Raw genomic sequence first — 15,373 nt, 5'->3', positions numbered from 1 at the left:
GGGCCGGGCGGCGGGGCCGGGAGCCGGAAGGTGTCGGCGGCGCTCCCCCGGTGCCCCCGCGGGGAGCCCTGCCCGGCTGCGGCCCCGCACGGAGCTCGCGGTGCTCGGGGCTGCGGCGGGAGCCCTTCCCCGCCCGGCTGCCCGGCCGCCTCCCTTACATAATGTCACCTGTGGTACCTGCGGCTCCCTCGTGTCACACCAGCGGGTGGTCGGCGGTGACGGCAGAGCGGGGCTTTCTCTGAGGTCAGCGGTCTTAAAGTGTGCGTTTGGGCGTGAGGATTCGCTTGGTTCGGGGTGAACCTCTAGGATTTTAAACCCCTAAGTAACAGCGGATAAACGTTCACCGCTGTCCTTTTCCTTTCACAGAGCTTYTGGGTGTGTAGGGAGACACAGGGACAGTGGTGTCTGAGATGAAGGTGGTAGTGAAGGCACTGCTGCGGACAATTCAATGTGAGAAACTTTGTTTTTGTTAGGATTTCATCTTTGCTTTCTTCTTTATGGTGTCTTAATAGTGCCCAGAGGTCAAAGCTTCCCTAGCAGCTGCCTTTACACGTGTGCAGTGCTTAGGCTGAGCCTCTGCGTGTCCGTGCAACAAATCTGTGGTAAATCCCCGGTGGAAGACCTGGAACTCAAAAATAGCCACATTAGGCTTGTCAGAACTGAAAAGCAATAATTGTTTCAAGTATCCCTAAAATTGGGTAAAAGATAAAAAAAAATACTGTAATAAATTGTTCTTATTTCTAATATACTAATGGAAATAGTGACACAGTTTTTCATCTTTGTAGTGTTCTTTTAAACAGATTAATGCAAATACAGTAGTTTCAAGTGGGCGTATTCTCAAGAGGGTTATGTTGTTGTGGGGAATGGACGTGATCTCAGTGTAGTTACAGTAACACAGATTTTGTTGAGTGAAAGGGGGTGAGAGGAGGTAAATGTATGAATTTAAAATATCCTGAAGTAGTCTTTAGAATGGTCAAGGGCTAAACTGAGCCGATGAGCAGAGAGGATCTTGCACTTGACTGTTTGCGCTTCCTAGTGGCTTTTTGTGCRTGTTCCCATAAACGCTATTATGTAATGGTGCTTCTCTTGGCAGGAATCTATTGTCACCGTAATTCCTGAGGTTTCTGGAGCAATGCGGCTTGTTCAGGAGAGTCATGGTCAGAACAATAGGAAGAAGAGTTCTTAAGAGGAAGTTTTAACCTCTTCAATCTTTCATGCAGTAGGACTAAACTCAAGACATCTGGATCTTTTCCAGAGTATCTTTACTGTCCTCTGTTGTTCAGCTTGTCTTTCTCTTCTAGGCTGTGCTATAGCTTAGCTTGCTGCTTACATCCTGCATCAGAGATGGGAAAACATTGACTGTCTCCTTTAATAATATTTGTTCTGCTTCTCTTTTTAGTGGTTTTTTTTTTTCTTTTCCCCTCTGAATAGAAGCAAAAGTGATAGAGTACTTAACTGTTGCTTAGACAAGAAAAAACTTGAGATAATGGAGAAAGGGAATGCTCCCTGTTCTCATCTCTAGTTCCAACTTGTCTGCATACATCAAAGGGAGGCAAAACGCCTAAGCAGAGAAGGAATTTACATATTAAATGCCAGTGCTCTAAGGATCAGTGCTCTCTGTGGTGTCTGTAGTTTATCGCTGATTTCATCTACCTCCTCTTCAGGTGTCTGCCATAAATCTCTTTGCAAGTCTGCCTCCTTGTCTTCTTTTTGTGACATGCTATTTTTGTGGGTTTATTTTGGTGTAGAGAGAATAATTCTTTCTAGTATTGTAATATGGTGGCCAGTTGTGGCACTATAGTTTTATAGACYATACTTCTGTCTTTCTAACTTTTGTGTTGTTTCTGGTAGTAATTCTCTAAGCAAAACTTAGAGAAAAAAGCAACTTTTCGTCTTGTTTGGAGTTTAATTTGTTGTCTTACCTTAGCTTGTCATGTTATTTAAATGAGTGTTTTATGGACCACTAGGAAAGAGAGTATCATATGAAAGTAGGAAAGTATGTTTCTTTAAGGGCCATTGTGTGAAGGACATGTGCTTGAAGTCTCTGCAGACAAATGAACACTTTTCATGGCTTGAAAGATCTGCAGCCTAGTCTAACTCGATTTTAAAATTGAAGATCATTGTAGAGCAAAATAACACATGGTTTGGGAGCCATAGCCTCCTCTTAGACAAGTCATTGTCAAAACCCAGATGCCCCCATATTTCCTATTTAAAGGCAGATGACTCAGTGAAGTATGGGTCTGGGAAAGTACTGATCTGGAGGCAGAAATTTCCCAACCACAACTGTAGCAGAGACTTGGGCTCTGTCGCCTTCTCTCTCTGCTTGTCATGCATATTGACCACCTGTAGACTTTGAGGAGGACCCAGTGTCCTTGAGTTGTGCAGTGCACCGTGKCTCTGCTGGAACAGTTTCCACGCAGTTATCAGCAATTTATATTTAGTGCAGTGTGTGAAGGTGGACCGAAATGGCTGCTTGAGCACAGCTGYCTGGGGAGTCAGCAAGTAGTGGTTACTGAAGTTACTGAAAGTGTATCCTGCCTGTAGTGTGRAGATTTTGATGGCATTTGTTCTGTCTTGAGGTCACCGTTGTTTTCAGCTGCTTTGCTCCTGTCTGGAAAATTGTTTCACCTCTCAGTAGGAGCAGCTTGCCATGCTTTTGCCTTAACCTTAGCTATGCAACATCGTAACTGCAGATTTGAGTTTCTGTGACTGTTCCTGATACGTCACTTCTGCTTTTTATCGGTGTACTTGCTCGCACCACAGCCATCTACTGCTGTACCGCCCAAATCCGCCTCTTGCTTGTTCTGCTTTCATGAGCAAAGGGTGTAAGTTGCTGGCCTCTGTCAGTCCAGGARGGTTTGACGCTGCGCTCGGGGTCTGTGTCAGGCCACTGCTACGGTATTTATTTTTCTCTTTTGATAGTTGCATCTCTTTTTGCTTGCCTGAGATTCTTGCAGAGAAGCCCATTATCTGCCACTAACTGCTTGAAAGGTCAGTAGCTTGGAAGCCTTGCTCCAGGGTTTCCCGGACTGTGTCCTGTTGTGCACTCTGCTTGGCACAGGGACTCCCCACAGGTTCCCTGCCCTCTGAGCCACTTGTCGGCTGCTATAACCAGCTGATCCCAGCTGATCAGGCTTAGCTGCGAGAGAGGCATCTTTCACTGGCAGGGTTGGTCCCACAGCCTGCTTGCCTGAAAGACTGGGAGGGAGGGAGGGAAGGAAGAAAGGCAGCAGGGACTGAATGCTGCTTTAGGAATATGTAAATATGTGTWTCTGAGAAACAGGGAAAGGGAAAATTTAATCCATACGTAGCAAAGGTATTGTGGTGTTAGTTACAGTAGAAATCTTTTGTCAAAATACAGTAGTCTGTAATTATGTTTATCTAGTTGTCATGACAAGTGTCATGTCCTTAGAAATGCCATCGTATGTGTTTAATGTCTTGTCATTAAGGTATTCTGTTTACAAATGGTGTTACTTCAGATGTAACACTTTAACCTCCAGCACAGGGTGTAGTAGCTGGGAATGGTAGATAACTTCAGTGAAGCACTGTGTCTTTTTAGGTCCATCCGTGTCATTCATCTGGCTTTGCTGTTCTGTAGTTAYACAGATGGTATTTTCCTTGACTCTACTAGAAATCTTGTTTGTGCAGCTGCAAAAATTGATTTCAAGTTTAATGAGTAAAAATGCTTCCTATAAATGTCAGGAAGTGASCTTTTCTATGTTGCAAAAACGTTTTCATCTGCCATTTGTATGCTGGCTGTTTTGTTACTGAGTAGTGGCCGCTATTGCTCTCTCACAGGAAGCTTAGTGCACTCACATGGCTTACTACATGATGGAGTCTGCAAAGTCTATTTTCAGACTAAGCCTAGTGATGTTAATACGAGACCAGTGAAAGCCTGGACTGTTGTTTGCTTGCTTATTTATTTATTTTAAACTGAGGATATTTATGTGCAGTAATTCAAGACAGTTTTTTGAGGAAGTTTGCATGGAAAAGCTGCAAAAGTTAGAGGTATAAAACTTCTTTCCCACTGCCTCATTTGTCCTCTTTCCCCAGCTTCTCTCTTTCCCTGTGTGTTGAACAGTGGGCAGGCTCCAAAAGTGGAGTGTACATTGAGAACTTTATCCGCAGCACAAAGGATCGATGTGTCTCATGTTGCTGTGGTGATTCCCTGAGGGAAACTGCTATCCTGGCAACCAGCCCACCAGCAGTAAATTGGCTTCCTGGTATAAGTGAGTGTTGAGTGGAATGGGTTGGTCATCACTGCTGCAGTAACCTTGTAGACCAGGCAAAGTACAGCTTTTGGAGCTGGTTGAGCAGAGTCAATGGCAAGTGGCCCTTGGAATCACTTTTATGTGGCAAATGAAACACTGCACCATATTTGTGCTATAGACTTGAAAGGCTTTCATTCTCACAGTGTACACTAGCCATAGAATGACTTCTGTTTAGATTGAACTGTGCAGGGCTGAAGTGTGCACCATTTTAACCTCATGCTCAGAAGTGAACCAGTTTCAATACTGTGTCTGTTCTTAGCTCCCTTAGCTTACACTTCAAGAGTGCCAGAGCCATTTGGAAAACTTTAAAACCATTTACCTTTTTCAACTAATTTTCCTCACAGTTTATAATATTGCTGTGGTTTGCTGCTGTTCCTGTTTTTCCCCTGCATTTATTTAAYGGGATTTTGTAATAAAATGAGTGGGTATTGAAAGAAACTCTGATCAAAACCAAGTTTGCAGCTTATTTGGGAATGAAGATAGTAAAGAAGTTACGTTGTTATATTGAATGTCTTTCTGCAGATCTTTTAGGGGAACTTAAATTTTAAGAGAGAAAGCCTACTGATACATCGGTCTTTWAAAAATGACAAAGCAAACCAAAGCCAAGCAACACCCTTCCCAACCCCCCAATTTCTGTAAGTGAGCTTGAGAATGATGTTTTTTCTCTATATAAAAATGCAGATCTTTCAATAGCTAAACTTGCAACATGATTTCCGACAGTAGCTGTTAAAGGCTGCCTGCTTTGAAAGGAGCTGTAGTTTGTATGTATAGTCCTAAACCTATAGGTTAGTGAAATGTTTGACCTATTTAGGCTGTTTGGGTTTTCTTTTTTTCTGTRAAAAACTTCTTAAAAGTCTTCAAGGTTGATATATTAGTGCAGCCCACACTAATACAGTTTTATTAGGGATGTGCTAGAATCCCCTCTGGGTATTGGAGCCCATTTTTGCTGACCGCTTTCAAAAGGCCTTTTATTTGTTCGACCTAGTAAGGTGTTCTRATGTTAATTAAAACACCTCCCCCCRCCCGTGCTTTAAAGGAAAGGATGCACACTGGGTATGTGTTGCTCTCTAATGAGCCAAAAGCCAGCTGATGTGCAGTGAAGACAACAGTAATTTATCATTCTCTGCTGTGTATGATTCATTATATTTGAAAACTAAGACAGAAACTGCCTCTAAAATACCCTGTATAAGTTATCCTTTGGTGTTGGTACGCAGACTGAGGAGAATCCCTTCTGTGCCAAAACACCAGCCTGGAAGGCTGATTGACATCTCTGCTTTTCAAGAGAAGTGTCAAAATTGCAGAGCATTGCTCAGAGGGTATGAAAGCTTCACTTCTCCATCTGCCGCCGCATATGCCACTGGCGAGCCAATGGCCATATGTGCGATCATYCTGAAAGCTTTCAAGCTAGCTTCTCTCTGAGGGCCCCTCACTCCTTTTCAAAGTCCAAAAAGGGCACGCTACTTGCTTCAGGAAAGGGAGGCTCCTGTTTTCCCCTCAGGAAGATTGAGTAGTATGTCTTTATAAGCTAAAGCACTATTGCAAAGACCTGTGTGATCATTAAATGCTGCAGATTGCTTCTGTGATGTGCAACAGAAGTGTGCTGGAGACTCACTGCAGGCTTTGCCCTGGTATATAAGTAGACTAGAAAACCATACAACCTTATTAACAGATTAATGAAAAATCATTTCATGGGTAGGGGGAGCAAGGTTGTAAGATCAGGGTTTGTGTCTTTTGGCAAGCATATGAGAGATGTGAAGACCAGTTTGCTAGGTTTACTTTCCATTTCATTAGCTGTGAGAACCTTCATCTCAAGTCTGTTTCTGGTTTCCTGTCTTGCAAGTCTTGCACACTTCTGAGACTTAAAAAGCTGACATTTAAATGTGACAATGAAATATTTAGCAACAAAGGAGATCTTTAAGCAGGCTAGACAAAAATTCCTTTCAGCTGCATGGCTTTTACTCTCGCTTGGATGACCAGTTTTCCCAGTTCTCTATTTGTTGTTGTGCTTTACAGAGTAGAGAAGATTTCTTATTAATAACCATATCTTTAAATATTGGATTTTTTTAGTAGTACTAATAAAAAGGTTGTATGTGGTGATGACACAGTAAAACATACCTGTGAGTTTTGGCACTGTATAAATAAATTTCTCCTGTGCTTATCTGGGAAGTATGCAGTACTTGCAATCACTAAAAATGCATGTGTGTATCTCACAGCTGGACTCAATGCAGTTTTAGTATGTGTATTGCCTATATTGTATTTGAGGAAGTTTCTGTCCCACTGAAAAAGACCTCATCAACAAAGCTGGAGTGCCAAAAATGTTTTTGGTAACACTTTGCTATACTTGAAACTGCTCTCTTCTTATGCTTGAGATTTTTTTAAYAGAATGCGTGAGGGTAGTTTGCATATTCTTTGATTTTGCGTAACTTGGGCATTGTATCTCAGACCCAGATCTGAATTTTGTGGGTAATGACTGTACCTGAAGCATGGCTGTGTGCCTGAGTCCTAAAAACATAATAGAGCTACTTCTACCCCTCAAGCTTCCTGCTCTTTTATGTGACAGAGTGCCATTCTTATCCCCTGTGTATTCACAGCTAATACCTACTTTTTTTTGTGCAGTCCTAGGTGTGTGAATCAACCTATCATCACTGGATCGTCGGTTTAATCTTGCTAACCTGACAACCGTTGTACGCGGGTTGTGTCCAYACCAGGTAAGATGAAAGCTGTTTCTTTATTTTTCCTGAGTCTTTGCTTTTAAAATCTGCATTTTATCCAAATGCCATGACTCTTCTGTAAACTAAAGGCAGAATATGCTGTCTTCCATGTTCTCCTCCTGCAGTGACACAGCCACTTATATTTGCATCTCTGGCTTTTGAAACAGGAAGTATTCGAAAATGTTCTTAGGTTCTGATTCTTTTGTAGCTGTGACTTAGTATTTTTCTTGGCACCTCTGTTAACCTGGTTTTTGTGGTGTTCAGATACCCCAGGCTGTGTCTTTTTTCCTTATATACTTCACTCCCTTACCACTCCCTGGTTTTCCTGTAGAAATTGCTGAAGTCCTTATTGCCTTCCAGGGTTAACATGCATGGTAAGTCACCTGTGCTATCTGACCCTCTCTCTTGAACAGAAAAAACGGGGTTTTGTTTTCGTTTAATTTTTTCCCTCCTATCTGCTCCCAAATGTTACCTTTGAAAAGTTATCTGAGAAGGACCTTACTTGTATATTTGATGTTTTAGTTGTTAAAAGCTAACCAGATATGTCTTTAAGAGAATGAAACATGAAGCTGTTATTTGGACCTCATCCTTTTATCCCCTGTTAGAGAAGGGGTATAGATTGCAAGGAGGGTGAAGTGGGGAGGAAATCCCTTTAATGCTTTCAACAAGGTTATTATCCATTGCTCTAGGGGAGTCCTAGTGCAGACAAACTAATGTGAGCCTTTGTTCTGATGCTAATCAAGATAGGGATAATTCTTCTGACTATGCCCTCTTCCCCTCAGATCCCTCTAGCATTGATAAAGCATTAAGCTCCTTTGCTACCTCCTTTTGCTGTGCCTGCCTGATGTCATTGTTTTCTGCAACTGTATATTGAGTGCAAAGATACAAGTTTTAAGCGGGCCTCATTAGGAATGCTTACATAAATGTTTTGAGATGTTTTTGGGTTCTCATGGGTGGTACTTGAGCACTTCAGTTTAATAGGTATCTTGGTGGCTATGTGTGTGTGTGTTTTTATTTTTTGTATTATTAAGTAAAAAAACTCAACACTTTGTTGATGCAAGACACCTTAGATTGAATACAGTGGCATCTTTTGCTACATGTTGGGACACATAACTGAAACTTAGAAGGTATTTTTCATTCTGTCTCTTCTTGGCCAAAGCAAACAAATGTTGTTTCTCAGATGCTTTTAAGGATTCCTTAAGAGACTAAYTTCTGATCCCTTGTCCAAAGAGCTGTGTAAAATTTCTAGAGGGAATATGTGTGCAGTTTACATAATATTTTGGTCTATGCCAGTAATCTGCTCTCAGTGTAAACGTAATCTGCACAGCATCAGAGATAAGCTTGAAGCCCCTAGGTATATAGTGAAATATGACTCTGCCTGTAATATAACACAAATAATAGTGCCTCTTCACCACATCTTATTTGTGACAATGAGGAAAGGATGGCAGTGAAAGTATGGTTGTGTCTCATTTGAAATGCTTGCATCACATAGAGTTATTAAAAAATGCCATGCAGATCAAGAACAGGAGGAAAGAAGTATTCGGGGTTAGCCTCTTTAGCCTTTCCTTGGCAGTAAGAAGCTGATCAAAAAGCTCATCCTTGTGCTCCTAAAAGCAGGTCTGCTAATACAGCAGTGCTGTTAGTGATAGTGGGCTCTCTGAGGATCGATGGTGGCAATCCTCCATGGATAATCTGTCCTGGGTCTGGCTGGGCTGGCCTTCTGGTGAATTTGTAAGGGAGTTTGCTGTCTTTCGCTAGGGCCTGCTTTCCTCTGCAGGGTAGTTTGAGACCCTTTTTGGTATCAGTATAGGACAGAGAGATGGGAATGATATAGACATTAATGATCTTCCCTAGAAGACAAAGACTGTGTATGTCTGCACAGCTCGCATGTGCATTTTATTGCAATGCTCTCATGTTTCATTTTGGTGGAGTGTTTTTTCCTAATGCAGAATTGAGGAAGTCCTGCAGTAAAAATCTGATCTCTTTGCGAACTGCACAAATTTTGGCTATGTAGACATATAATATGTAGATAAACTGAGCCTAAAAACGTGTGCAAAAATGTAATGGAGCAGCAGGAGAAAGGCTCCATCAGAAGATGCTCAGCTGAGGAGACTGACTTGAAGTGCTTTCTGCCAGTGACTGTGCACACATGCGAGGTATACATTTCAAAGTAATCTAGCCTGGCTCCTTGATGCAAACCTGCATGGAAACATTAGCTGTGGGAAGGGGTTTATCAGCACCTCCAAGCAGTGTTGTTTTTGAAGGCTGATTCTGTTGACAATATCCTGAAGAGGTACGACTACCAGATACAGTGTGGCACATTTTATATGGGTAAAATTATGGGCTAGGTGTAACAGCCTTTGCCTAATACTATTAACCAACAACTGTTAAATCCCAGGAAATGCTCATTTTCAGAGTGATTGCTTTTATGACCTGAAAATAAAAACTGGAAGATGTACATGGTGTTGGTTTTATCTTTTCTTTACCCTTGATTTGCATATGCAGGGTATTTCCTGCAAATGGGTGCCCTGTACTTAGTTATTCATATTCTATCACTTGTCAACATCCTGCTCATCTTTTGTGATTTCAAACAAAGTAAGTTGACCTCTGTTAGCTTTGTTGACATGTGTGCCTGTGCCTAGTGGTTCCCACCATCTCCAGCTGTCYGTCTTGCAGAGTGATGCACATGCTTCAGGCTCTCAAGGCATTGTTCCAGACAAGCCTTGCTGAATTTGAGATATGTGATAAGATTTATTTTTATTCTCTGATGTACTTGGTGGCAAGCAACCGTACTTGCTAAAGCAAGCTGGTATTTTATAGTCCTCTTGCATTGTGCATTTAATTGCTGCATAACTGATTCCTTCTGTGTCAAGCATACATTGATTTTGGGGTTTTTTATACCATTTTTTTACCAAGCTCCCAGTACATAGGGGAATTTTGTGCCCTCTTTTTACTTAAAGTAGTACTTGGAGCATTTGAGAGGTATTACTCAGCTTAGAAAACATAGGAGAGGTATTACTCAGCTTAGAAAACACAGTGTACTGTGTCTTAACAAGGGCTTGTGTATATCCTAAACTGTGAAGATACAGCCAGGAACTGTCAAGGTGCTCAGAGAAGTTAAAGGCAGCATTTTCTTCCCTTTCAGCATCTCACACTGACTGTTCAGTTTGTTTAATCCCCATGAGTAGTGAATTTTGTAGGATGGATGCCATAACAGTGGGGGTTTTCTTGTCTTCCATGCCACAACGATGAATATTAAATGTAAAATCAGTAAATTTTATCTAGATATTTTTTTTCTCTGGGACTCATAATTATCTTAGTCTTTCTTGTCTTTGAGTTCTTCTTGGCTATGGAGCCAAATATGTTATTTGTGACAGTGGTAGAATTTCCTCTAAGTGTAGAACATAGCCTATTTTTCAAATTGAAAAAAAAAAATTAAATGTAGGTGAGGTTCAGGAGGACATTAAGATATTTTAAGGAGGCTTTTTGAAGCTGGCTTAATACTTTTCTATACTGGGATTTTCCCATTAATTCAGCAGAGTTACTTCAGACTTGCACCATGAAGGTGATTGCTGTTAAACCCTCACCTGATGTTGGAAAGATTACTTTTTGGTCAAGGGAAGTAAAATAAGGATGTTGCACCCAGAGAATGTGGAATACCTTGAGGTGTGTGACACTATACTTGCTGTCCAAGAATTGGACACAGAGAAGGGTATTTGACTTGCACTGCCTGTGAGAACAGAGGCTGATAGCTGTGCAGGCTGGGGCTCTATTAGTCTCTGAGGAAAAAAAAAAAAGCCGTGAAGTTCGGAAAGTTGATTAGTGTAGGCAGTATTAATGCAAGCTTTGTATAGTGCTCTGAATGTTGTATAGCTGTTGCCTGGGCTTCTCTGCGTGCTTCCTGCCTTTCAAAGCATTTGCAGGAAATGGCTCAGCAAACCAGATGTTTTGATCGCTTGTGGATTTTCGCACACCTATACGTGTTCAATTTTTGAGGACAGATCAGTTTCCTCAGTACATATTTGTCTGTAATGGAGCTGTAATGTACAGTGTGCTAGGCAGTGCTCCCAGGTGCAGACACAAATCACAAAGACCAGTAACCTGTGATGAAGGATGTCACACATCAAAATGTAACCAACTAAAGCTGAAATAGCCTGTTTCTTTTATGTGACCTTATTTTTAAGATGTTGATGATATGGGTACATTTGGGAAGACAAACTTTGCAACAATTGACCAGTCTCCTGGTGTCCCGGAGCTAGTTCTTGGAATGCAATGATGTCACTTAGCTTTCTGTGAGCAAGAATTTTCATTTGGCCATAGGTTTTTGGCTTTAGGGTGTGTTTGGCGAAGGAAGTTTAGGTAAATTTAATCTGTTTTCTTTGTATTGTTATTAGAAGCTTAAGTCCCATTCATTCTCCTTAGCCTTTCTATGATGATGACATTGCTGGGGTGAGCCTTGCCCTTGGATAAATTGACTGTGTTCTATAGGTAACTCTGTTTCAAAGGATGAGCTTATTTGATGGCTTCAGAACAAGAAGAGCTAAAATAGGTTAAGTACAAAAGCAAAAGCTCATTGAGTAAAAATTATGTGCTTCCACAATTCATGGCTGTTTCCAGTGTAATAAGGCATTATGCGTGGCTACTGCATGCCTTTTACCGCGGTGTGTGACTTCATTATGTTGTGGTTTTCCCAATGTGTGGTTGTAAGGTTGCCAAGCCTTCAGCTGCTGGTGTAGGGTTGTGCCAGCCACACCTGGCACACAGGGAGGTAGTGACCTTGTAGGTGTCTGTGTGTGGGGCATGGGCAGCCACAGGGAGGAAAAGTGTTTAGGTGCAGCTGCTGATCTTTTTGTGCAGTACTGCTGAGCTAGACCTTACCTCCTTTTGCATCAAACAGAAGTGCTTCCTTACCGGACTTCACTGGGCAGGAAAGCTGAAATACTTGGTGTTCGAAAAATAAAAAAAAACGTTGCTCTGGGGTTTTTAATACCTCATGAGCAGACTACATAAAGGCACCTGGTCAACTGGAAATTGTTATATTTGAAGAAATTTCTGTGTATTTGTTCATGTAAGATTATGAAAAAGTTTGGAGGGTGAAATGTTACCTTTACTTTTCAGATCKTAGTGTGCTTATTGACATAGGTGTGGTTAGTTTGATATCCCACAGAATAAATCTGGTCGTTCCAGATTTGAAGGCGTGGTTATGTTTCTGCTTTTYTTGGTGCTACATGAGGTAATGAGCTGTCCTGTATCTGAAGTTCACACCTTGGCAGARCAGTTAGGGGGCATTGCTGATATCTGAAGCTTCTTTTAATTTTCAGAGAAAAAATCCTTTAATTACTGGATAGATGACAAATATGCAGATTAAAGTGAGACTTTTGAGGCAAAGCTTAGTTTTATAAAGTAGCAGTAATCATGGCTTTTCTAATGAGGTTTAACGTTGGCACTGCAGTACTGAGGACAGACTTGGGAAAAGACAATGTAAAAGTATTTTATCTTACCTGTGATATACTGTCCTTGCCCCCTTGACCTGCTTATCCTTGGCAAAGGGCAAGGGTGCCATACGCCGAGTAAGTTCAGCCACTGCCATTTTCTGCAGTCTTGTGTGCTTTTGTTGAGGTGATACACACAACTGCTGGTTGCTCTGACCTTTTTTCTTAGGTTTCTACATGCAAAGGGATCACTGTCCAGCTCCAATTTCAGGTGATCCTAAAATAGATAGGCTATCCCTGGTTTCACAGAGGAAAACAATGGATTCTGTTTGTCTCCGCAAAATCCACCTTTTCTGGAAACTGTAACAAGGCTGCTATGGTTTGACTGCTGTTAGCCATGAGCAGAGTGAATGATACTAGACACAAAAAAAAAAGAAGCCTAGGAGTATTTGTTGTGAAAGTCTGTGTTTAATCTCTCCCCATAGTCTTTGGCTTGCTTGAAGCTGTGCTACAGCCGTTCTGATTTCCAGGACTATTGATTGCCCTGAGTCTGAAAATGCATTTAATTCCAAGCTACTTTTATAGACAGTTGGTCTTCCTTTTCACATGGAAGAAATGGAGAGTATAGATCTTGCTACAAATTGATTGTGAGTAACTTCTGGTGACTTGAAAGAACTTAAATAACAATAACATAAACCGTGTGCAGAAGCCTGATTTGCAGAAGGCTTTAGAGTCAGAAACCTGCATCCAGCTTTCGGCATCCATAGGTTTCTACACCACATGAGTGCACTGTTTATGCTACACTTTGGTGTGAAATATATCGTTTTATAGTAGGATCATCAGTAAGTAATGAAGGCAAACAAGTAAGAAAACAACACTTTGTTCTACGTGGGATGCTGCCTTCTTGTATTCCTGTAAGCAAATGCTTGSCTCTGCTGGAGACACTTAGGATTACTCTGCATGTAAGAATGTTTATCTCTGGCTTTCTTGCCTGAATTCCCTTCCATAGGCAGAGAGCAAATAAAAAGTGAGATGTATGGGTCTGGGCAGTAATATACTTGGACTAGATTCGGACTAGAGTGTTAAAAAGGAGTGAAGAGGCTGGGATATGTTGTGACCTGAATGGATCTGGAAAGTAATGCTGGCACTATTTAATCTGGCCTGTCATTTTCCATTTTATTTACTCCTGGCACTTGATTGTCAGACTAGGCTTTTATTCTGTGTTCTCTTTGTGGCTTAGACTGCTCAGCACTGCTGCAAAATCCTTCTAATCCTTTTTTGCTATCTGTCTCCTGCAACGAAAACTCAATTGACAGAGTGAATACTTGAWTTGCAGAGAGCAACTGTGGATTCAGGCTTGGGAAGAATGATGGACCAGAAAATATGGCGAGATCCTGTTGGAAGGAGGGGCTCTTACAGAGTTAYATTAACTTGTGTGCTGTATCTTGGCAGCTGTTGAGAGCCTTTGCTAGTATCAGGGGTCTTACCTGCTTTCACAACTAAATGGTACCCACCAACAGGTGTTCAGATAGAAAAGACCTTATTGATCTGGTTTGGGTTTTTTAAAGAGACAATGAGGATGCATTAAGATTGTCCCTCTTGTCTTGTAACTTTGCTGCATGGCAGACCCATATGTGGGGTAGCATTGCAGAAGTAGAGGCTTTCTCAGCTGGCAAGCATGTGTTCTGTAAGATGTTACAAAACATTGCTGCCATGTGCCTCACATTTGTTGAATAAGGATGTGTTTCTGGGTGCTCTGATTGGAACCAACTGTGTTGGTTGCAGTTCTGAGCAGTTCTTTCAGGAGCTGAAGATTGCTTCATGATAGTGGTTGAGATGTACTGTGCTAACTGTGCTTTCTGCTGCCAAGTGTCTCACAGCTCCAGAGGGTAACTGTAATCTGCTGGTGACAAAACTGGTCTTTCAGTGTTGCAGCTCTGACCTGGTTGTGGATGAACCAGACTTACGTTAGGACTAAGCAAAACTCCTACGTGAGCATTCTCATCCTCCTCTTTCTGGCATCCTGACATAAAAAGTGCCCTGAGCGTGACTGTCTGGGCCAGAATACTAACAGCACTAGTTCCTTGGAAAGCCATATCTGGACTTGGAAGGATATGGCTGTAACAAGGAAAGGGGAATAGGCATTTCGCCTCTTAACTTGGAAGGAATGACCTATTACTTTTGCTTTTAAATATGAATGAACTCATTCTCCTTACCCCAGATACTGACCATATGGTATTCCTGGTAAAAGTAGCAGATGTTCTTCTGCTGTGTTTTGCTTTGGTACACAAATTCTCTTTGTTTTCTTTTTGTCCTGTCTGCAGTGGGCTGAAACTGCTCATCTTGAGTGTTACCAGGTTATTGCCCTTACTTTCTAAATGTGCTTTTACAAATAAGGCAGGGGGTGCATGCCCAATGTTGCTTGGGTAGTGGATCTGATGTATATGTATTGGTGGTAACAACCCTGTGTTCTGATTCAGTATGCTCAGCTCAGTAGTTTGTCCTTCTGTGGTGCTGTTACTTATGGCCTCTGCACTTTGTTCTTCAGCATAAAACCATGTTCCACTCCATCTTCTCTATGGTAGTTTGGTTTGGTTTTGCTAGTGAAAGCAGTTTCTTTGCAAATCTGCATCACTTTGTATCCCAGTGCATTGTTCTTCTAGTGAGAGAATGAGGTTATTTTGTATGTAAGTGATTGCTTTCTATATTCTCCCTGCCAGCATGGTTTGTCTGCTTATGTACTCGTGAGCTGCTGTTCCAGTTTACTAAGGAAGAGTAGGGATATGGAGGTGAACTGCAGTCTGAGTGCCAGACACAGCAAGGCAGTCAGCAGTCTGGATGCAGGAGTATGAGGACTGCACCCATAGAGTCTCTGCTGTGTCTTTTGTTTGCACAGAATATGAAGCACTTGGCACAACACTCAAACTTTAGTCCTTGCTGGTGAAAATAATTCAGAGCT

At 41.7% G+C, this 15,373-nt stretch overlaps 1 protein-coding gene across 2 annotated transcripts in view; it reads left to right on the top strand.

Annotated features, from left to right (window-relative positions):
- The first annotated feature begins 34 nt into the window (after nucleotides 1-34).
- The window catches only part of SUSD6 (sushi domain containing 6), a 77,604-nt gene continuing 62,265 nt past the window's right edge, over nucleotides 35-15,373 (top strand). The window contains exons 1-2 of one of the 2 annotated variants that reach the window (XM_057367083.1): nucleotides 35-243; nucleotides 6,888-6,979. The gene's annotated coding sequence lies outside the window, so the exon portion shown is untranslated. The remainder of the gene's footprint in view (nucleotides 244-6,887; nucleotides 6,980-15,373) is intronic. The other variant, XM_057367052.1, reaches the window with a different exon arrangement.

Source organism: Malurus melanocephalus, unplaced genomic scaffold (genome assembly GCF_030028575.1).
Source record: "Malurus melanocephalus ecotype Western Australia unplaced genomic scaffold, MMel_1.1 scaffold_2, whole genome shotgun sequence".
NCBI classification, from domain to species: domain Eukaryota; kingdom Metazoa; phylum Chordata; class Aves; order Passeriformes; family Maluridae; genus Malurus; species Malurus melanocephalus.
This window is presented reverse-complemented; position numbering and strand designations above follow the sequence as displayed.